General features: G+C 39.1%; 1 protein-coding gene and 1 pseudogene across 1 annotated transcript in view; one reads left to right on the plus strand and one right to left on the minus strand.

Annotated features, from left to right (window-relative positions):
• LOC149206235 (endo-1,4-beta-xylanase 2-like) overlaps positions 1-25509 on the plus strand; it is a 269320-nt gene that overhangs the window by 156935 nt on the left and 86876 nt on the right. The window lies entirely within an intron of this gene.
• Positions 11581-13972, minus strand: LOC149206236 (U-box domain-containing protein 38-like; annotated as a pseudogene).

Genomic DNA, 25509 nt, shown 5'->3' on the forward strand with positions numbered 1-25509 from the left:
TGTAGCGGACAGGCAAGGTTTTGAACAGGTGGAGGAGGCCGCTCTTGATGGTATGTTTTGGGCACGTGTGAGGCAAGTATTGGATTTCACCAAGCCCATTTATCACATGATTCGGTTTGCAAATACAGATAAACCAGTGATTGGCGAGGTGTATGAGCAGATGGATACCATGTTGGGGCAAATAAAAGATATTGTTCATAAAAATGATCCCAACTTGTATAAACTGATTCACGATTGTGTGTGTATATGGTGGGATAAACTCAATGTTCCACTACATTGCTTGGTGTATATCCTTACGCCAAAATACTACTCGACATCTTGGTTGGGCCAACTTGCACCAGGGGGTGGGTTTAGGGTCAAACCCCATATAGATGAAGAGATACGTATAGGATATTTGCAAGCATTAGAAAAGTTGATACCTGACAGGGAGGAATGTGCTAGTATGCGTCTTGAATTAGGCAGATACTTCAGTTGCACTGGTTTGTTTGGTACCTTTCATGCAATGGAAGATAGAGACAGATTTGATGCTCTCACATGGTGGGAATCATATGGCGGCCATGGAATTTTGCCAAAAATTGGCAAAAAAATTTCTCTCACAGGTTGTAAATACTTCTTCTACAGAGAGGTGTTGGAGCACCTACAACTTCATACATAATGTGAAAAGAAACAGACTTAATGAAAATCGAGTAGAAAGCTTGGTTTATGTGCACTACAACTTGAGGTTGTTGAGTCATTACTGTGATCGAGCTTATGAGGATCCAACATATAAAATTTGGGACAGCCACCCAGAGGATGATAATTTGGAGGATGGCACTATACATCTTGAAGAACTGGAAGCAGAACTTATGAGAGAGGAAGATGAAGCAGCATCTATGCCACCTCCACCATCCAATAGCAATACTCGAGTTCCGAGTCTTGTTCCTTTGTTGTCATCGCCTCCATCTACATCCTCACGTGGAGGGCATGTGCCTTCTGGTTCTGGTCGTCGGTCTGTGCAGGAGGAGACTCCTAGAAGACCACCACAACCTACTCATACATTAGACACTTCTCGTGGCAAGGGCCACATGAAGTAGTAGATAATAGATTTACAGTTTACTTGTCTTTTCTAGTTTCTATTAGTTTTCATCGTTGTTGAGTCTTGACTCTTTCATATCATAATGATATTTTTTGTAAACAATATATGACTGTGACAATTTAAGTTTGAAGTTTGAATTTGGCAATTATAACTCATTGGTAATGATTCTGAATTATGAATATGATGCTTCGTGAAAGTTGTTTCATTTTCATTTCATAATTCATTTTATAACATTTCATTTCATGTTAGATATTATTTCTTGTAATGGTTGAAGTTTAAAATTAGCTTACAAGTACAACTTTGGTGATCAATGATGATAAATGTTATATATTGAATTTTCAATTTTGAAAGCTTGAAGTTGAAACTTTAAGATTGATGAATCATGATTCACAAGACTCAATATGTTGTATGTTACTAACTTGTGGACGTGGTTGATGAAGATTATAACTTCTAGATGATTGATGTTATATGGTTCAATGATCAATCTATGTTTTTTTATGTTTTTTATATCTAATTCATCATTCTACATGTTTTTGTTGGCATATATGTATCAAAATATAAAAAATATATATATTATATAAAAATCGCTCCGGGATTTGCTCCCAAACCAGGAGCTTTTGAAAATGTCGCTCCTGTACCCGTTTTCACTCCCACTCCCCGCTTTTGCTCCCGCTCCCAAGTAACACTGGTTTGTAGGAAACCCTGGGGAGACCTTTTAGCAAGAACAAGCTAGAGTTTGGGAGAAACCCTAGGAATATCCTTGATATGAAAAAATATGAAAAAGGCCTGATATGATTGTTCATGATATGATATGAATAATGAAATGCCACTCAATTATTCAAGTACCTGAAAAATTCAAAGAAACCTTAGTATGAATCTTCCTAATATGACATGATAGTTGAGAAGCCCTTGATAGATTCAGAGAAACCCTAGGAGTAGGGTATGTTGCAGATCCTATGGTTATCATATACATTGATGATTGGTCTTGGCTGCCAATGAAAGAAGATAAAGGATACAGGTGGTATTCATGAGGATGCATCTCTTCTGAAGATGATATTGACAAATGATCAATGGACAATAATACCTCTTGGCTAAGAGGGAGACAGGTTCAAGAGGGAGCTATGAGCCTCCTCCAATCTACATTAAAGATAAGTACTTTCAAGACTCATGTCATTTATTTTTGAATTTATTCTTTTCGATTATTGATGATTCTTCCTGCATGAGTATTTTATTTGTTTCACTAACTTCTTGGATGAGGATGTGATCCATCTTGAGGATCATCAAGATGAAGAGCAGTGCAAGAAGAGCAAGCTTCTAGAGGGAGTTAGTGCAAGAAACTTCAAAGGAAGGAGCAGGATAATGAAGAAGCCACTCTCATTTATAGAGAAGAAATACAGTCCTGTCCCATCACCAGGTACACATTCATTATGATTATTTACTTAGCTATTATTGCTCTATCTCTTACTCTATGGTTAAAGGTACATCTAGTGAATGTGAGGATCAAGCCCAACATATCAAAGATAGAGGATGATGTGAATCCATCCCATGTTGTATGACATGGATGAGAGCTCAAGATTTCAGGAGGATTGTAGTCTCACTGGTTGATTGAAGAAGCTTCCTATCCAGAGGGAGTAGATTGAGAGCAACAATATGATATGATGCTAACAGCGATATGCCCTTTATGAAAGGACTATTCTTGATATTAAGATGTAGCAACGTCTGATGCTTCCGCGATATGGAATGTGCTCTTGAAGAAGGCTATCCTAGTTCTTGTCGCTTGATGACTTAGATATATGTGAAGAGAGCTTCCCCCTTATGATGTACTTGCAAAACCTTTGAGGAACATAAATAGAAGACTAATGATTGTGGATTGAAGAAGGCTCCATATGAATTCTAGCAAGTCCCTTGGGCTTGGCATGTATGAAATGATGGACATGTGATGCGACCTTTGATCTCTCTTCATGAAAAAAGGTATGTCTTTGATAATTGGTTTTATATGATGAAAATTGATTTTTGATGGGATCAAGATCATCTCGACATTTATTTCCTAAGGATTTGACCCTTGCACCCAAGATAATTCCACTCCTTGAGATCAAAAGTGTAACAAAAAGATGATGAGAATTCCTTGTAAGGGAAGTATGATGTTAAAGACTTGGCATAATGATTTACACTAAGCAGTTGAGAAAGCCTCCTCTTCAAATTCAATCCTGATGGATTCCTATGATGAGTTGACAGTTAGATGAATTCTTGATTTGCATTATGTTCTTTGAGCCATATAGAGCTTGGATATGTATATTGGTATGTTGCAAAGTTGGTAATTTATGATCTAAGACTCATTGTTGGATACTTGAGACTATATGGATATGTTGATGATATTGAGCACATCTAAGTGCTATCTTAGGTCTTCCATGATTTCCTGATGAGATAGATATTGAAATTTGTTGCTTTGAGTGGCAGTATGCATTGATGGTTGGCTACAAGTTGGTATGATTGAGAAATCTCTTTGAGAGTTGTTTGAACATATGATGGGCACAACTATGATATACTATGACATATTGTGGGATCCAACATGCAGAGAATCATGTGCACATTGAGGTCAGATATCATTAATACATTATATCCAAGATATGGTGCATAAAGGAGCTATGAGACTCCATTACATTTTGATTGATGAACAAATAGATAATTGGATTCTTGAGTTGCATCATGTAAGCTTGTGGTTGACTCGATATTCTCTAGGTGTAATGTGCTATCGCCAAGACTAACATCTGTAAGCCTAGTGAAGGCACTGATGAGAGGAAGGGGTCTTGGGTAAATCGAGAATACTGAGCATAGTTCTTCCCCTCTGTTGAGCTCCCAAGGTGAGGAATGGAGCAGTAAAGGATATTGAGGTTAAGGGAACTCTGGACAATGTGATAGGGTGTGATCCTTACCCCTGTGGTAAGTCGATATCTCCTATTGTCATTGTAGGGTGCGTGTGTGATCCTTGTCATTTATCGCAAGTGGGTATCTACCCCTACCATCAAATCTAGGACTTAGCAGAGTAAACCCCACTTGGCATCGTACCCACAAGCTGGGCTTGTTGGGATTGGTCCTCCCCATTTGGCCAATGGGTTGAAGTGACTTGAGATAGGGTGTGATCCTTACCTGGTCTAGTAAGTCGATCTCGCTCAAGTCTTGGGATGCAAGTATTTTACCACTTGACTCTTGAGGGTCTTGGTGGGAAGGATTAGCGAACAATAGGACAAAGTATGATCCTTAATTTGATCTCGCCTGTTGTTGTTAAACGATAGGATAGAGTGTGATCCTTAAGTTGATCTCACCTATTGTCATTGATCAATAGGACAAAGTGTGATCCTTGCCTCTCATGGTAAGTCAATCTTGCCTATTGACATTGGATATAGGGTGGTAGTCGGAAGCTCACCGATGATGATTCTTCTTCTTTAGATTGAGACATCATTGTTTAGTTGATGATCAAAGGAGAGACAACTGAGATGCGTTGAGATGGATATCTTGTTGATGCAATTGAGATGCAGGTCATGAGACTTGACTTGGAGACTAGTAGGGTTTGAGGATCTAATCAATCTCCTCTACTGTCAGTTATGGATTATTCTTCTTCTGAGAAATTGAATGAAAGGAGATGAGACATGATGCAACAATCTTGTACATATGAGATGAGGTTTATGATGTAAATGGAAATTCCTCCCTAGCTGAGTGGGAGTGTTGAAATTTGAGCAGCTTCAGGATGAATTTCCCCAAGGCTACCCCAAGGAAAGCTCATCTTGCCCCAAGGAAGAAATTGATTTGGATAAAGGAAATTTATTAGTGATATATTAAAATCGGTATGAAATTCTCATTATTATAAATTTGGTCAAATATTCTTCATGATATTTATTAAATATATAATATTTATACTTTTGAGTTTTTGAAAGGTAGACTTTATGAAAGTTCATGCCGGCTCTCTTAAGTGAAAAGCCACAACCCAAAATAATTATAAATAGCCATTTGTTGTGGCTTTTTCGGAACATACACAACAATTTTGTATCTTCTATTCATTGGCATACATTACTGTGATATCGAATCTTTGTGGTATAAACAAAACATTTGTGACACGCATATATTTATGAGGCTCGTTGTTACTTCTTTGTGGCTTGACAATATACCTTTGCGACTTGAAACACATTCTGATGTGGTTAGCTATTATGTTCTGTGGCTTGTTTCTCACTCAGTGATCACAATTTTTTTTTCTATGGACTCGCACTATATGCATATTGTTGAAGTTTAGAAATGTCTCTTTTTGACCTTCCTTTTTGCCGTCACATTCCACCTTGTTATTTTTCTACAAAAACCCCAACATATTAAGGTCAAGATCTGTAGTGACCTAGCTAAATAAAGAGCCATTATTGATTTGAAGAAATACTTACCTGGCTTGCTACTGCTGTTGCGGTGAGGGTGCTTCAAAACTGCTCCCGCTTTCTCATTACTGAATAACCAAAACCACCCAGCCAAATCGAGTATACCTAGATACTCGACCCAGTATGCTTCTCAACCGATGCATACCGTTCCCCCGTGCCCAGAAACTTCAAAACAAGTAAGGCTCACAAACCAGTATGTGTAATTTTCCTCTCCTTCCTCCTCCAACAGCACCTTCCTCCTCCTATGGCACCCGCATCAGTTTCCTTTCTACTCACAGCAAATACCCTCACAGCGAATACACTCACAGGGCAAGAACACCCCCCTTCTCTGCCCTCGACCTCTCCTTATGTACCCTTTAATGACGGTGGTTGCTCCCTCCACCTATGAGCCCACCGCTTCTTTCTCAATGACACCTCTTAACATGCAAAATCGAATTTCATCTTCAAGATATTTTAACATGTGCCTTTTCACTTTGATTATAATTTTTTATATGTTTAATTAAAGTCTTAAGTCATATGCTTAATTATTTGTCCTATGCTTTATTTTGATTTAGATTATCCCTTTAATAATATATACTTTATTTTAAAATTTCTTAAATAGATAATTATATAACCTGATTTTTTTTAGGCTTTACATAATTCCTTACATTTATTTTCTTTATAACCCTTTTCCTTTACTTTATACTTTTAAACTTAATATCATTGATAATCGCTCATTAATCATGAAGTATTAAGAATTATGCGCTGCTGGTTGAATGCGACTTTTCTATATGAAGGAGTGTCAGGATATTTAATATTTTAGGTAACTTAGAATATAGTTAATAGTGCAGTGCATGCGATACATGCATATGTAGCTATCATATGCATGCATCGTATGCATGCTAATATTCTCGTGCTGTCTACATTAATGATGGGTCATTACATACACCCCTCCTTCAGAAAACTTCGTCCCGAAGTTAGAGTTCAATACTTATAATAGTGATTAGTACATTCTTGTTCGGATTGAGTATTGAGGTTAATTTTTTTTTTTTTGAGAACACTATAAAATTGGTGTTTTGAATACTTTTAGGTTTATAACTTAATGATCATGTCCTACTTCATCAGGCCCCCCCCCAGGCTATCACTACATCATCCTATCCTTCCTAATCTCTTCCGCTCCCATCCTATCCGTCCTCTACTGGAGTATGCCATGGCGTCAGTTGTACTGACCCTACCATTCATAAACTCCAAGGGTGACAGCGTTGGCTATACCGACCTGATCCCTAGTAGGCATCTGGCAGTCATCATCACACGTCTAGGGGAGCGTGACTCGCACAGTCCTCCCATGACTCCAGGGTTCGGAGGATAAACGGTGGGCAACACCTCCACCCCTCCCAGTAGAATCAGGGTTAATACCCTATCATGGAATCTCTTTGAGCCTTAATTGTTCTGAAGTTTCTGTCATCACGTGGTCATTTCGGTAATGAGATTTTATCTGCAATCATAAACACTTGTCCATGCATTTATAACATGTGCATTAATATTTTCAAAAACACATAGCTTATGTATATTTCATACATGTTATCTAAAGTATAACATACCTTGCCATAATCTATTCATGTCATTAGCTTTCATATTCATAATATAATCATTCTTTCGTGAATTTGTTTGTGCATAAAACTCATGACTTTAAATTGCTAACTGATACCTAATTTTTGATCTTACAAACACATACCGTTATGTTCCAAACTTTCATTGATCTGAATGCGTCTGCTCCAGTAACAACTAACTGGGTTATTGTCTTACTTGGTAACAAAATGCATCATATGGATAGTCATTAGCGAAGACAAATCTCAATTCCTTCTTTTTAACAATACTGTTACTTGTTGTGTTCTTTTATATATACTTTGATTGAAATACCTAGCTCAAGTATGGTATGCAACACGTTTGGAAAACATATTTTGAACTGAACATTTCCTTTAACAATAATACACCGAACATTGTTCTATGTTTAAATAGTAGTACTCTTTCAATACCTTGGCCCCATGGGTTGAATTTATGCTCATGGAACCTTTTAACAGGTACACAGTCACTTGGGGTAATTTTGAGTAAGGAAGATATTATATGTGACTCTTTAGAGGTCTCTTTTGAATGTTATCTGTCCACTGTATATATTTTCTGAAGTAAAAACTATTAAGAAAACACCTACAGAAGTTTCATACAACTTGAAGAAAGGTCTCATAGGATAATTTATACAAACTCAAATACATCTCCTATGTCGAGAAGTCAAAGAGAAATATCTACGCTGTTGACAGGTACAGAGGAGTGAGTCCCTGGTAATTATAAAGGAGGATGACTAAACATTAAAATGAATATCTAGAAGATTGTAAGAATATAAACATCATTACCCATTGTTTGTCATAGGAGCATAAATAATAATAAAAACGAATCCATCCAAGCAAAGTATACCAATACAAGAGAATAACATCAAAATATTCAAGAAGGTACTTATCTCTAGAGAATATGTCAACTCCTTTTGTTCAACTCTTCAAGGAGTTAATCTCGTCCATATTATCATCATCAGGAAGTCCATATCCTCAAGGAATTCACAGCATCCAGGAGTCCATATCATATCATCAAGGAATTCACAGCTTTAAGTAGCCTCTGCTTTAAATCTATGTCTTTTGAATAATTTCAAGTATATCATACAATGTTGCAAATATCATGTAGGTGCTTACATCACCCAGGGACTGTAAGGACTTAGGAAACTCGTAAAATATCAGGGAAATGAAAATGTTGACAAACTTAAATCAAATTAAAATATTCCCCTAATGAAGTTACATTCACCTTAAATGTTTTCAACATGATCCAAAATAAGATAGGTAAAGAACATGTCTAATTTTCAAGGACATTTCCGCTTGATAGAAGATGAATCTAATTTCCAACAGATTTTTAGATAAAAGCTAAGTGGCATAACCATATATTAAAAGAAAAAGGTTTCCAGGTATAAGCAATTCACAGAGGTAACTGCAGAATTCTGGTAGAAATCAAAACTACAATTATCACCTTGACTTACTATAGCACATTGACTTAATCCAATCTCAATATTTGTGTGCCTTGTGCTCATCAGAGATGTGTGTAATATTTTTTTTTTTTTTTTTTTATAAACTGAGAAATAGACCAATGCAGAATATACTAAAAGCTGAGTGACCACAGATTTATTCTTGTCAAGCAAAAATGATATAAAATGATCTCTAGCAATTCCAGCAAAGTTTAGATTACATCAAGCTTACTGCACAAGAAAAAGAGCCTTGAAAGTTGAAACATTACTGACACAATTGCAGAATCAACTAAAAGATCTCAGGTGTTATTCTCCTCAAGCAAAGATGGTTGAAAATAACATTCAAAAAGTCCAACAAATTCATATGACATGTCAATTACTGCACTCGAAAAAGAGAAGCTTCAATTGAAACATTACTGAATAGAAAACTAAACGGATTGCTCTGAACAATTCAAAAAGAGATTCAGGATTCCTTCTTAAAACAGAGTTCATCCACTACAAAACTAGAGAATGCAACCATAACAAAAGATGAAGATATTTTTATTATGTCAAAAAAAAAAAAAAAATGCCCAGGATAAAGGTCAATGGGACTAGAAAGTGCAATCAGTGATACTAGTCTGTAGGGATGCCCAACGCTAATCAGAAGACATCAAGCAAAATACAACACGATCCACCAGAAACGTGAACCAAATATTACATCAAAGAAGAGGAAAGAAAGAAGAATACAAGAGAACAACTACAAGCCCATGAGACAATTAACATAAAATATGAGATCGAACTGCTAGCCAGTTAATAACTCTCGATAAAATTAATTTTGGCATACAAGATTAGTTAGGTTATCCTGCGGCCTGCCTTGTGCAGATATGAAGTAAACCAAAGCAAAACTTGGACTTGAGTTCATTTAAATTTACCTTGACTTGTAGAAAATACATTTGATAACTAGCATTTTATTTTACTTTTATCACTACTTATGAAAACTTTGGTTGCGTGACACAGAGCAATATCAAAAGTTAAGAAGAGCATAACATTAACGCAAAGTAGCATTTACAGTAGAAATGCTTGTTAAATTTGTTGCAGAGGAACCTAAGTTTATGCAAAATTGTAAATATTAAAATAACATTTATGTTATATAGAGAAAACGTTTTCCAGTTCCACTTTCACAGAGTCCACTCAGTAATTTAGGGAGTTGTGCCAATAGTAGAGGCCTCTGGTTCAATTCCCATTGCAGCACCAACTAATGCAATAGTGCATGCTTTACTCACAAAACTTATATGGCAAAGAATATTAACTGTACAGTCCACATGGATTTGATTTTCCTTCAATGAATTGGAAAGTTGTCAGACTCAAATTTAACTACTTTATAGGTAATATTTAACAGACTGATCATACCTTTCACTACCAAGATTGAAACACTATAACGATTTATCTTGACAAGGTCATTCAATACAACCACTCATCATTCCTGATTGTCAATGCTTGCTATATTTTTAAGGGATCGCATTCATTTTCTTGCAAGTAGAGAAACTAAAGACAGTATAGTACTTCACATAAGATATATGAAAATCTGCCCAACTTAAGAGACTAGAGTATGAACTTATGCACATTATCTTCAAGTCAGTATTTCACCTTTCCACATAATAGCAAAACACAGTTTGAAAGGGAGTACCTTCAAAAAAAAAAAAAAAACACTTCAAACTTTAACACCTTCTAATCGGTTTCCAGACACAACAGTCAGGGATGTAAATCCCTGTTACCCAGATCATTAAGGATAGCTGCAATGCTGACACTACAGAATAATTTGTTACCCTTTGCAATTAAAATATCATAGAAACATTTTTGCACAACATTCCATTGTCTTCAGAGGAGTGAGACTATCAACAGCACCTAAATGGGATCTTTGCATCAAGAATACTAGGAGACAGAATGTTACTATTTTGTTCAATGAAATCAAGCCATTCCACTCCAAGTTGTGTTGCATAAGGGGTTTTTTTTTTTTGTACTTGTATTTTTATGATCCAAATGATAAAAGGAAATAGTATGGTATTATTAAAAATTATAAAATATGATAACTGTATACTAGAGATGAAATGAAGGTCATCCAGATTCTAGATTACAGGATGAATTTCTGTACAAAGATATGGTCAAACTGGAACATGTCATATGATCCACTCAACTGCAACTGATAAATGTATAAAGGGGTTGTTCATTGATCTGCAACTGCAAACTCAAAAGGCTTACATGTCACTTACAACTAAAACTTGGTTATGGCTACATTAAGTTTAAGAGACTTATAACCTCTCCTCAAATCTAAAGCAATTTCACTCATTTACAAAGTTGAAAAGATAGTGATGAAAACCCAGTAAGGAACTAAGGAAACAAAAATTCGACTTGGTAAAATTTCATGAACAAATTTGAAAGATTTAAAGTTAAAAGTGCAACTATGACAGTGACTGGCATTCTATTCTTAATGATGATGAAGAAAACAAGTTTGTTAAATTAAGGTCCAAAGACCAACAAAACATCTCTCAATAAACCACCAAAAGTAAACCATAACAATTGAGAAATACTAGAGGTTGTTCCACAAAGTTCATGTTGAACAAGGAAATGCAACCCCAATAACGAAAAAAAAAACAATGAGCAATTCTTTCTAGTTCTATCATGTAAATTAACATGCTGCACAAACTAAATCACTAACTCCATTTAATTTATCAAAATGCTCGGAAGGAAAGCAATTTTCTGATCAAAAAAAAATAACACAAGTTTGAATACTGTACTAACCTTTGCCAAACTTTAGTTGATAAAATGAATCCCAGGAGCAACAGAGGATCTTCAACTGCCCATGAAAAAAAAAGAGAGCCACCATCTGATTGTGTAGTCTTAGAGCCTCCTGCAAATTATCTCGTTGTGGGCACAAGACTTGAATGTAACTACAGGTATGGCAGAAACTTGATCAAACCAAACTATATGAAGAGACCCTCTGGATAACCACTTCCCTTTCTACCTGCTCTTCCAGCAATCTGCTTCACCTGAGAAGATTGAAAAGATGCGTGAACTGATAGGCGAGCAAATCAGAAATCGGTGGAATTAGGTCCAGGTGAAGAGCTCCACCCCAACGTTTTCCAGTGTGATCTTGAAAGGATAGAATCTCCATCTTCATCATCAGATACTCCTTTCATGATGCTCGTCAGAATTGATGCTTTTTCTTTTGTTCTCACATTGTCACTCTCAGCCAGCCCAACGAGAAGTTCCATGAGACCAGCCTGCGTCGCTGATGACTTAAACCGGAGATTGTTGCGAGACAGCAATAGGAGAACCGCAACAGTATGCTCTTGGATTAGCTGAGTACCTTTACTTTTGTCTCTTTGGTGCTGGGCAAGAATACCAACCAATGAGCCTATAGCATTGGCATCAAGGAGAGCCTTGCGTCCTTCAGAATTGGCTTTATAAGCTTAGCACGATTGCTTTGTGCAAAAGACAGGTGATACAAAGCCATTAACGCATCCTGTCTTCCTCTCTCCTCACTTGATCTTAGCATGTGGATCAGAGGAGGAATAGCACCCAATACACCAATTGCAGTCTTGTTCTCATCATTCAAGGCCAGGCTGAAGATTGCTCCTGCGGCATGTTCCTATGCCTCGGGATGGCCCATTTTCAAAACATCAATTAGGTAGGGAACTGCTCCTGCACGCACAATGCTCACCTTATTGTTGTTCTCCAACGACAGATTCACCAATGCAGCTACAGCATTAATCTGAATTCCTGAATATCTTGATGTCAAGAGAGGCAAGAGGGCCAAAAACAACTTGGAATTACAGAGGGTCGTCCTGCTCTCAACATTGGTCCGAGTGAGCTTCCGAAGATCAATCACTGCTTGCTCTTGCTCGAAGGTTTGTGAATGTCTCAATCTCTGCATAAATTCCACTAATATTTCTGGATAAGAAACAGAGGAATAGGCTTCATTCTCCTCAACTATTTCTGGAGGTTGAGATGAAAAACTGCGAGGTTTAGTAGCAAGAGGAATGGGAACAGAGAGTTCTCCAGAAGAGGCAGAAGAATCAAGGCTAGCTTGCTGTATATTCATGGCTGTTGCTGAATGAGTAAGTCGAACAGGGGGATTTAGAGACAGATGCTGAAAATGATCCGACACTGTCCCTGTGGAGCTATTATCAGTATCACTGGAATTCGACTTCTCAATGGTACTCTTTAAATTTTTCTGAAAGTCATTTCCAAAAAGTCTTGCCGTGCCAGCCGCAGATCCAGGAGAACTTCTATAAGAACTTGCTGTGCTTGGATTATCCCTATTTTCACCATGCTCTCCACTATTTCATGGTGAATTTTCTCGAGAGCTCCCGTTCCCTTTGGCCAATATTCTCTGGACAAATCTTTTGGCAGTCTCCTGATCAGGAGGATTAGGCTTCTGAACGCCAACCACTTGGCACCAATTCGAGATCGCAGTTCTCAAGGCAACATTTGGTATGACGGTGGAAGAATTCAATTTCGTTCCATTCACATAACAGTATCTGTGACCAAGATCCATCCAGATTTCAATGCATCTTCTCTCATAAGACTGTCCTGAAGAAACAATCACAGGATCTGCCATCGGCGCCATGGAAATTGGACAAATAAATTCTGTCGGCCATTGTGAATTAGCTGTAGGCGGGTGCTTGAACAGTTTCTTCTTCCACAACGACAAACGCCCCTTGCTGGAGCTCATCTGTTGTTTTTCAAACAATTTGACCCAAAATTATGGCTAACGAATTCCTGTTCTCTCACAAATCATTCGCCTGTTGATCAAGCTTGCCTGCTAGGGTGAAACATTTCTGCCAAGGGTAATCCAACAAGCTACTGACGCTGATTAGCATATGTGCATATTGCAGGGACGAAAAAGCTGCAGAAATACTACTGAAACCTAACCTGCCATTAACCCGTTTTAAAATCTCACAACTCTGATAAGGTAAATGAGATACTTGCTGGTCTTTTTGCTTTATTCTCCGAATATGCTCGCCTTCAACATGCAGCATCTATCTTTACACAACCTCGTACACCAATTTACAGTGTTTGCTCTGGTCTAAAGGCAATATGTTTCATTCCTTCTCATAGTTCTTCAAATACGTGCCCTAGAAAGCATTATTTTGGCTTTGACCTTAGCAGATGGAAGCAAAATTCTCTCTTTTGCGTCCAAAATCCGGCTTGGCATGTGTGGATGCAAGTATTCGCGCAGACTGAAGCAATATTTCCGTTTATTCACAAACCCTAACTCTTGATAAACCGCGGACTCAACGTTCGGAAAACTAAGCAGCGATAACCGTAAAATCTCGCAACGCCTCCACAATACGAGATCCTGGAAGCCAGCAGTATGCGTTTGTGAAGCCGGCGGTAGAATTAACTCCTTTTCAAGAGTAAATTATTAAAATTATGCACCGTTCACAATTTCGCCTCCTCCCGGACAACTGGAAGTCCTGGTACAAGCAATATGTTCCGTTTTCGCCCTCCATTCGTTTCGTCAAGGGACCCTTACAAGATGTCGTATCCTTGTTATTGAGGAATTGGCCCCGAAAGTCGCGTATACGGCCTCCGAATGAAGACGGTCATGAACAAGATTTTCCAGGGTTTCAAGCATTCCACGACAGCCACTTCTGCTTTCCGTTTTTGCCGTTCATCGTCCTCGCAGGGAATACTGAGACATGTTGGGCAGTGAATCGAAGCAACCACAAAATTGCGTAGGGCCTCTTAGGTCGCAGGGTTTGAACGAAGGCTCTGATACCATATGTAGTGACCTAGCTAAATAAAGAGCCATTATTGATTTGAAGAAATACTTACCTGGCTTGCTACTGCTGTTGCGGTGAGGGTGCTTCAAAACTGCTCCCGCTTTCTCATTACTGAATAACCAAAACCACCCAGCCAAATCGAGTATACCTAGATACTCGACCCAGTATGCTTCTCAACCGATGCATACCGTTCCCCCGTGCCCAGAAACTTCAAAACAAGTAAGGCTCACAAACCAGTATGTGTAATTTTCCTCTCCTTCCTCCTCCAACAGCACCTTCCTCCTCCTATGGCACCCGCATCAGTTTCCTTTCTACTCACAGCAAATACCCTCACAGCGAATACACTCACAGGGCAAGAACACCCCCCTTCTCTGCCCTCGACCTCTCCTTATGTACCCTTTAATGACGGTGGTTGCTCCCTCCACCTATGAGCCCACCGCTTCTTTCTCAATGACACCTCTTAACATGCAAAATCGAATTTCATCTTCAAGATATTTTAACATGTGCCTTTTCACTTTGATTATAATTTTTTATATGTTTAATTAAAGTCTTAAGTCATATGCTTAATTATTTGTCCTATGCTTTATTTTGATTTAGATTATCCCTTTAATAATATATACTTTATTTTAAAATTTCTTAAATAGATAATTATATAACCTGATTTTTTTTAGGCTTTACATAATTCCTTACATTTATTTTCTTTATAACCCTTTTCCTTTACTTTATACTTTTAAACTTAATATCATTGATAATTGCTCATTAATCATGAAGTATTAAGAATTATGCGCTGCTGGTTGAATGCGACTTTTCTATATGAAGGAGTGTCAGGATATTTAATATTTTAGGTAACTTAGAATATAGTTAATAGTGCAGTGCATGCGATACATGCATATGTAGCTATCATATGCATGCATCGTATGCATGCTAATATTCTCGTGCTCTCTACATTAATGATGGGTCATTACAAGATCAATACCTACAAGGTATTAATCATCCATATTTAAATTCTCTTTTTTAACTAAAATTATGACAAAAGTATCTTGCAATTACTAAATTTTGTATATTCTGCAACTGATGTTTGTTTCTGCAACAGAATCCATTGTTAGATAAGTTGCAACCTATGTTGCAGGAAATGTGGTACAGAGGTCCGTTTCCGTACGGAAACTGGTACGAAATGCGGAAACACTTTTGGTACGGCCGTGAAACGCGTTTCCCGGCCGTACTGCCACGTTTCCCGAAACGGAAACGTGGCCAGTACGGCCGGAAACGCGTTTCACGTCTGTACGACCCACGTTTCCTCATTAACCTTTTTTTTTTTTTTTAGGGTATGTTAGTGACTTCTAGATGCATGTCTAAAGTTACAAAAGTGAATTTTTGCCCTAGTGTTGATATGCAGTTCATGGTAATGTTAAATTCTTAAAGTAAATTTAAGTAAAATGATGAAAATGAAAAATAAAGGAGAATATCACTTTTAACATTACCATGAAATGACTCAGGATGTTTGAGAGTGGTTTCGCCCTCATTGGATTTGATATGGAGAAAGTAGAATTTTAGATCTCACTCAAAATCTAGCAGACTTATCTGTTTTCCAGGATTTCAGGATTGGGGGGATTGCAATGTTTCCATTGGATTTTATCATGTACTAGGGTATGGAACTTGTATTTAATCAAGAGAACCAAGCCCTCTATGCAGGGGAAACTCCCAATAATCAAGATCATGTAGGGTACTAGGGTATGAAACTTGTATTTAATCAAGAGCACTAAGGTCGTTCGACTATGTAGGAGGAGACTACCAATACAATAGTGGTCCTTCTAAAGAATGGGATGTGGATGCATAAAATCCTGATTTGGATCTCTCTCTTGTAGCCTTATAGTCTTTATTGTACTTGCAGCCTCATATATTAATATAAATAAAGGCTGATTTTGAGATTTGGATATATAATAAAGGTTGCTTTTGGATGTTTCAATATTTTTATTTTCATTATGTGATCATTCATGAGTAAATGTGATGTAAATTAAATCTTAATGTTTAAGTGTAATAAATTATAATGTATCATTTATGCTTTATGATTGCACACATATACATATATTTAAATATTTTCAATATATATATATATATATTCGCGTTTCCCCGTTTCCAAAATTTGGGGAGGTCGTGTTTCGTATCGCTTCCCGTTTCGGAAACTCGTACCCGTTTCCTCGTTTCGTGCAACTTAGGTTGCAACATTTCAGAAGAAGAAAGAAGACTGTCAAAAGATGACATATGGCTTCCAGAAAGTTAACCACCTATTGACATTGCTTGGCAAGCTAAGCGAAAAAAGAGATCTTGAAGTCAAAGCCGAGTCAAACTTGGAAACTGCGTGTTGTAGTTAAACACAAGAAGCAGAGAATAAAGTGAGTGAGGCACTTAGCTGTTAAAACACGAAATCTCCTATGACTTTCTTTTCCAATAACAAGTCATAAAGAGATTGGACTCTTAGTTATCAATCTCATAGGTGTCAAATTTTCTTACAGTTTATCAGCTTAAAACTCTTTCGAAGTTGTTTTTATCATTTGTATAAATAACAGTAAGCGAGACAAAGAACATAGTAGTGGCGATTATTGTTATTAAGTTTATAATCCTTTTGTGGACAAATTGATACTCTATTCTCTTAATACAAGTTCTTGTTACTTTCTAAATGCGTGCGTGAAGAATCATTGACTGTTAAATCAACCTTGCACTCCGGGAGGGCCCCCTGCGAGCTATGAGGTTTTGTTTTAGTTTTGCATTATTGTTAGCATTAACGTTTTTTTAGAGTTTACTTGTAGCTTTGCTTTTCGTTATGGTCATTTCTTTTACAAGGTACTCATATACCAAAAATACCAAAAAGAGTTTACTTATGGTATGCATTTTTTTTTATAAGTAAGAGACGATCCTTCTATTAATCTAACCAAATTACATAGTTTACAAAGTATCCCATTCAGCAGGGACGACAGAAAAACATGGACCGAGGCCCATAAAAACCTTACATGCATCCCACCCGGGGTCCACTAAACAAAGTCGGGTACGGAACCCTCAAGCAACAAGCTCGAATCAATCCCCGTCGTTGAAGACCCAGCCCCGATCCAACGGTCCTCGTGGATATCGCGCAGACGAGAAGCGCAGAGGTTAACTGCCCGATGAGGGCAGTTTTCTCTCACCTCTCGTGGCTGCGTGTCACACCATGAGTGGAATCGGAGGCAACTTACAAAAAACCAGAAACCATGTATGTCCCGCGCGATATACCAATTATGGTTTTGAGTTCGTGGTTTCGCGGAAAAACCAGAAGGGACCCACAATGGACCCCACAACGCCCAGCAAATGGACCCGACGACAACTATAGAATGGGTCCACTAAACAAATTCGGGTCCGGACCCTCCAGCAACCAGCTCGAACCAATCCCCACCGTTGAATACACAACCCCGATCCAACGGCCCTCGTAGATATCGCGCGGGCGAGAAGCGCGGAGGTTAACCGCCCGATGAGGGTAGTTTTCTCTCACCTCCCGTTGCCGCGTGTCACACAATGAGTGGAATCAGAGGCAACTTGCAAAAAACCAGATACCGTTGTTGGCCCGCGCGATATACCATTTATGGTTTTGAGTTCGTGGTTTCTCGGAAAAACCAGAACACTCAGTCGCCACGCGAAGACCGTCCGACCATTCCCACCAACAATACTGAGCCTTCCTCCTGGAGTCTCCATCAATAACCCACTGATCCCAATGCACACAGGCAGCCAGTTCTGAGGTGCTGCCCGATTCATAGCCTTCATCATTCAACCGAAAGAGAACAGAGGTGTGGAGAGCAGCCAAAACCAAAATTCGTGGACGAATTAGGTGATACCATCCTCACACCTGTCTCCTGAATCCCTTCGATCAGTATTGTTCATCCACAGTTCCAAATCTTTGGTTGCCAGGAATAAACAGTCCTCTCGCAGTTTTCCGGCAGGAAGCAACTCCCATGCCTGTCGATAATCCCTGTCCTTATTGGCCACTCCTTCGTTAGCCAACCGATCCGCTAGCATGTTTGCCTTTCTTCTGACATGGACAAATCTTATTGTTTTAAGGGTCTGCAAGTGAGAGTGGATACGGTAAAAAACCTGCAGTAGCTTCCAGTGCTTAGACACTTTGTCTGGCGAAGTTCCATTGTGAATCTTCTTGGCTGCTCTAATGATCAATTCTGAATCAGCTTCAATGATAGCATTCTGTACATTTGCCTCCACCAGGATCTCCAAGCATTGTTCTAATGCTAGAAGTTCAGCCATATTATTGGTACCCTTTTCCAAGTGGCCATGGAAGATGTATTTAGTGTGCCCCTGATGATCTCTTATAGCACCCCCAAAGCCAGCTACCCCTGGATTTCCTTTTGAAGCTCCATCAATGTTTACTTTGAAGAAGCCCTGTGGAGGGGGCTGCCAACTACTGGCCCCTGTGTTGATTGTTCTCACTTCCTTTCTTATTCCTTGAGGATTGATGGATTGTAGTCCCAAATTTTGTATAATCTTCTCCTCGTGAGGCAGAGGAGGATCCTTGGGAGTTGACTTCAAAAGGCTTTTAACTGTTTCTTTAAGCTGTTTAAGAATTTGATTGATTATGTGTTGGGGCTCGCTAGCTTTATTTTTGAAGATCCGTCTATTGCGCTCTTTCCAAACATTCCAGATGACAAAGCCTGGTGCTAGCATCCACGCTTTGTTGATGATCTCATTCTCTGAGAAGTTCTTCCTCCAATTTTTCAAAGTGTTGGATATGCTGAGACTGTCCCTGTCTATTTGTCTGAAGATTGAGGCCACCCAGTTCCACACCTTAGCAGAGAAAGGGCAGAGGTTGAGAAGGTGTTCAATTGTTTCCTCATGTGAGCCATAGAGGTGACATTTGGAAGGGCCAATGAAGCCTTTCTTAAGAAGGTTTTCCCAAGTTAGGATCTTTCTTTGATGCACCAACCAAATAAATAACTTTATTTTCATCTAGTGAGGAGTTTGCCAAAGCTCCTTCCAGACTTGTTCTGTATTTACAAAATTAAAACCTGTGACTGCTTGTTTTGCTTCTTTGAGGTTAAAGTTACCTTCATTGTTCTTTCCCCATAGTAATTGGTCAGGTAAGGATGAAACCAGAATCCGCCTATGCTCCAAATCCTGGGAAAGAGCATCTGCCTTGGCCCTCAAAGGATTCTCATCACTGTACCCTAGGTCCTTCCATTTTCTCCATTTAACATTGTTACTTTCCTGATTCTAGAAATCTTTTACCACTAACAGACCTTTGCACTCAGTGTCTCTCTTAAGGGCTGCTAGGTCATTCCTGTTCAAGATGGGTTCCTGTTGCCAGTTGTCCTCCCAAAATCGAGCACAGTCCCCTGCTCAGATTTCCCAAAAACAGTGTTGTTGAACAATGCTTTTATTCTCCCAAGCAAGTTTCCAAATGTGTGAGCCCCTAATCTATCCTGACATTCTGATATGATCCTTCTCCTGCCAATCCTTGGCATATTTTTGTTTCCAAAGTTTGGCCCAGGGGGCATTTGGCTCCTTGATCCATCTCCACCAGAGCTTAGCTCCCGAGACTTTGTTGAGAGTTTTTGGATCATGCAGCCCCAAGCTGCCATGGCTTTTGGGCCTGCAAAGCTTGTCCCAGGCTACTAAAGCCCATTTCTTCTTCTCCTCCCCTTTGCCCCATAGAAAGTCCCTTTGTATGTTTCTTATTTGTTGCTTAATGCCTTGAGGTGCAAGGAGAGCTGCAAACATGAAAATAGGAATGGCCTGTAGGACCGCCTGTGTGAGCACAAGTCGCCCTGCTAGGTTTAAGGATCTGTATGTCCATTTTTTGACTTGTCCTGAAGTTTATTTAGAGTTGCTTCCCATATTGTCTTGCTTAGAGGTTTGTCAGTGAGGGGAATGCCAAGATATTTGGACGGTAACTGTTCCCTTTGAAAACCAAGAATCCTGGTAATGTTTCTTTGTATAGCAATATTAGTATTAAAGAAAAAACTTTTGACTTGTTGAGGCTTACCTCTATTCCTGCTGCCATAGCAAAGTCGTTTAGTATGTTTTTGATTGCTTTTGCTTCCTTAACTGTGGGTATGCCCTACAACATGGTATCATCCACAAATTGTTGATGAGTGTTAGCCTCTCCATCCGGGGTGAGTTTGATACCCTGAATTCGACCATCCACATTTGCCATTTTGATTGCCCTACCTAGCCCTTCCATCATGAGGACGAAAAGGAAAGGTGAGAGCGGATCTCCCTGTCTGAGCCCTCTGGAAGGTGAGAAGGGACTTGAAGGAGCTCCATTAAGCAGAATGGAGAAGCTGGTTGTGGTAACTAGTGCCATAACCCATCTTATCCAGTTTTGGTCAAAGCCATAGGCTTTTAAAATAGCTCTAATATAAGACCAGCTAAGTTTTTCATAGGCTTTCGCAAGGTCCAACTGTATTATCATGCCTGCTTGCTTGTTACATTTAAGAGAGTGAACCACCTCATGTGCTTGGATGATGTTGTTGAGAATCTATCTTCCTTCCACATAGCCTGTTTGCTCTTCCGAGATGAGGGAAGGTAGCAGGGGCTTGAGTCTATTAGCTATCACTTTGGAGATGATTTTATACACCACATTGCATAACGCTATGGGTCGGAATCCATCCGGAGTCATAGCATTTTCCTTCTTGGGGATTAAGGCTATGAAGGAGGCATTCAGTGCTTTCAGAACCTTTTTGGATTTTCTTGAGTCTTCCGCAACTTCGAGGATGTCCTGCTTGACTGTGTCCCAACAGGCTTTGAAGAAGTCTACATTGAAACCATCCGGGCCTGGTGCTTTTCCACTTTGCATTTCCTTAATCACCTCACTGACCTCCTCTTCTGAGACCGGTCTGTTAAGATTGTGGTTGTCCTCTCTGGTGACCAACTTGGGAATATACTGGGTGAATTGATCAATGAACCTAGATCTATCCTCCAGTGGCTCCTTTGCAATATTGGAGAAGTGTTGGACTAGACTCGATTCCATGTCCATGTGAGATACAAGCTCAATACCTTGAGAATCCTTAATCTTTGTGATTTTATTATGTGCCCTGTGTGCCATAGTGGATTTGTGAAAGAACTTTGTGTTTCTTTCTCCCTCTTTGATCCATTGAATCCTAGATTTCTGTCTCCAGAAAATTTCCTCTTGTAGACATCGGTCCTCCCATTCTTCCTGCAGAGAGTTAGTTAGTTTTTGCCTCTCTTCATTGAAGCCCTCTGTGATATTGATCTGATTGATTTCCTGTAGTTTCTGCTCAGTTTCTATTCTGGCCTTGAGGATATCCCCAAATTCCTCTTTGTTCCAAGCTTTGAGTTTAGATTTAATATGCTTGAGTCTCTGCTGGAGCATATACATTTTGGTACCCTGAATATTTAACTCCTCTTTCCACCATTTATCAATGTTACTATTGAATTTGGGGTGAGAGAGCCAGGCATTTTCGAATCTGAAGGGCCTGTTTCTCGGAGTGCCCATAAAGGTAGCTTCTAGCTGAACTGGCCAGTGATCCGAACCTCCAAAGGGCAGAATGGAAGCGGTGATGGCTGGTCCAGTGAGGAGGAGATCCTCAAAAATAATAAATCTGTCAAGTTTGGAAGCCACTTGAGAAGCCCCTCCCCTTTTATTGTTCCAAGTGAAGGTGCCATTTATAGTTTCAGTGTCCACTAGTCCCATGTTCCTTATGAAATCCTGAAAGGCTTCAGAGTCTCTACCTAGTTGTCTAGTGCCTCCTTTTTTTTTCCGAAAGAGATCTTATCATATTGAAATCCCCTGCAACTATCCAGGGCATGTTGGGGTGTCTTGCTCTTAGATCTTCCAGAGAGGTAAGAAGCTTGAGTTTGTCCATTTGCTGCTGAGGTCCATAAACATTTGTTATCATGTAAGTCTCCTTATCACCTACAGGACTACACACCAAAGATAGATAGTTCCTGGATGCTTCCGCCTCCAGGATTCCAAATTTCTGTGGGTCCCACAGTGTTAGAATCCCTCCTGCTGAGTTATTTTCCTTAACCTCTAAGTACTCATACTTGATTAACCATTTATTATGAATTTCTCTTATTTTATCCATTGAACATTTAGTCTCCTGAATAAAGACCATATCTGGTTTTTCTTCTTTTATTCTGTTACTCAGATTCCTTTGTTTCCTTCTACTACCTAAGCCTCTAATATTCCATGTTGTAAGCTTCATTAAGAAAGGTTAGTAAAGGAGTAGCTGGTAAGATCTTTCATCTTACCTGAGTTAATCAATAGTTTTCCACATTCGTTTAGCAGTTCATTCTGTCTTTTCCTTCCTCTTTTCCTTCTTGAGTTCTTTGGAGATTGTGCCTATGAGTTCTCCATCATTTTGACCCCACTCTGCTCCTGGCTTTCGTGGTTTCTCTTGACGCCAATTCCCTTCGATTGTGCCCTCCATAGAAAGAGTTGTTGAACTCGATCATAGTCTTCTTTTGGCAAGGAGTCCACTCCTTTTTTCCTGCCTCGTTCCAGGAATAGTTCTAGATCCAGATTTTCCCTGTCTAGAATCTCCTGTAGTTCATGGTCCTCTGTTCCTGCCTCACTTGGAGTCATCTCATAGTCTTTACTGATCTCCATGCCACTTGGTAGATCCTCCTTCTGCTGGTTGTTTACTGTGATATCCTCCATTTCAGTTTCCATTTCCTGCTCCTTAGATGCGTTCTCCCTGTCCTGGACTGTCTCCACATTCTCCTCTACTTCCTCTAGGGTTTTGAAACTATTGTGTCTTGTGTTTCTGTCTTCACTGCTTTTCTTGTGTGGCCGTTTACCCCCTTTCCCTTTGGCCCCAACCTTGGTAAAACCCTCGTGATCTTTGTCCGGAGAGGTTCTCCCATTACCATCCATATTGTTTGTTGGGCAGTCTCTAAATAGATGGTCGTGTTCATGACATTTGCGGCACCTAAAAGGTATGTGCTCATAGTCCACCGTTTGCACCCATTCTTCATCATATACCTCTAAAATTATTGCTTCCGGAAGGGCTCCAGATAGATCCATTTCCACACATATTCGGGCAAAGGAGGTATATTTACCTTTGAGAGTTGCCTCTGATATCTTCAGAAAATGCCCCAGCTTGTTGCCTATGGTCTTCAAGGATTCTGGTAGCCAGTAATCCAGAGGTAATGAGTATAGTCTGATCCAAACTGGTATAGATGTAAATGTTTCACGTTCCGGGACAAAGTTCATCATCCATGGCCGCATGTAGAGTCCTGTCGCGGCATAGAAATAAGGCCCCCCTTCAAACACTCTGTCTTTGTCCTCTAGGTTCGCGAACACCACTGTGAAGAATCCCTTAGAACCCAGATGTAAATGTATTTCCCCCTTTGGCTTTCAGTGGCTTCTAATCTAGATATGTAATGCCCTCTCTATTGGCCATAACCCCATGAACTTGCAGATGATTGCATGTTCTTTCATATGGTCCCTGTGCGCTTGAATCGCTGGGTCACTCAATATGACCCGGGGAATGATGCTCGATTTGGGTTTGCAGACTCCCTTGGTTCTTGTGGGAGTCGTTTTTCCGCTGCCATCTCCCTTTTCCTTTTCTTTACTTGTTTCCTGTTGATTCCCTTCCTAACCCTGGGATTCGTTTCTTCCAACTGTCTCCTTGCCTCTTGCTTTTGGACTCTTTTCCGACGGTTTTTTGAAATTCTTCCCTCCTGCTTCCTTGCCTCCTTCTGTGACTACCTGACTGTAGGAGGGAGCGGCGCTCCCCCCTGCACGTCCCGCCATGGAACCCTAATGCAAAACCCTAGCGTCAACTTCGATCTTCGTTCAGGTTGCCACAGTGCAAGCTAGAAGCTAGTTGTTGTCTTATGCTGTGCATTTTTTATATCACTATTTAGTTGTTTTAGCATTCAATTTCAGCTTCTCTTAGTCATTTCCTTGTTCACATTTAATTTATGATATGCTAAACAGAGTACACTTTAGAGGTTGATGCGCACATTAGTAACCAGTCTTGAGTTAAGATTTCACATTTTAGATTTCATTGTCATTCTCTTTTGAAGCAACTTTATCTTTTGAAATCTAGATTTTGTTATTATTTACTCTTAGTATTATTCAAAATAGGTTTTTCATATTTGTAAATTAGCTTAAAGATTTCTTTTCAACAACTAGTGCAGAATGAGTTCGATTCCGTAGCAGTAGAGTTAAATCATTTTTTTTCATGTTCAATTTTCAAGCATTTCCTTTTGATAGTTATAATTAAGTGTGGATTTCTACAATATAGATAAGATCTTTTATTTTCAAAGCTCAACTTAGTTAGGACTCTAGATTGAAAGAACATGTGCGTTGATTTTCTCCAAATTGTATAAAAAGCATTCATTCATCTTTACAATTAGTTTCATTCTTAGATCACTTAATTTACAAATTAAATCCTAACATATATAGTGCACATACATTTCACAAGCACACAAATCCTGGTTGACATTTAATGAAGTAAATTAAAGATAATTAATTTACCAAACATTTTGGCGTCGTTGCCGGGGAAGTGTATATAGGATTCTATTCTTGCATTTCATTTTACAAGTTTTTAATTTGATAAAAAAAAAAATTTGCATAAAGAAAGGGATTCTAGGGGTAGATTTATAAGTAGAGGTCAAAGTTCAATTCCAACATCACCAGTCACCCCACCTAGACCTCATAGTGCCACGCCAACCAACCATACTCGCATCCCATCATTGGCAGATAGACATAGACTTCCTGAGGTTCATAGATCATAAATCTAATCTAGAGATTCACCAACTTCTTCTACAGAAGTTGTAGTTGACGAACCCACATCCCCAACAAAAGGAGTAATTTTCCTCTCTTCAACAGGAGAACAACTTCTAGGACAAGAACTAGAGGTGCCTAGTGAAGAAGAAGAAGAAGAACCTTATTTTAACATACCATTAGTAGAGGAACCAGAAGAAGAGCTAGATAATCCTATTATAGAACCTTATATTAGCTCTGAAGAATCTACAATGGCAGGGGAAGGAGAAGGAGAAGTGCATAATGTAGATGGTGGTGAATTTAGGATTGGAGGTGGAAGAGGCAGAGGAGGAAATAGAGGAGGAGGTGGAGGTCAAGGTGGTGGTAAAGGTGAACCAAATCCTTATGGATTTCCCATCTTTGATGAAGATACCATAGCTACAATGAAGAACATCTCACCCTCCATTCTCCCTAATTTCCATGGTTTAAGACATGAGGAT

Source organism: Pinus tabuliformis, chromosome 1_2 (genome assembly GCF_031772625.1).
Source record: "Pinus tabuliformis cultivar Carrire ecotype Pingquan chromosome 1_2, CPIR1, whole genome shotgun sequence".
In the NCBI taxonomy this organism is placed as follows: Eukaryota; Viridiplantae; Streptophyta; class Pinopsida; order Pinales; family Pinaceae; genus Pinus; species Pinus tabuliformis.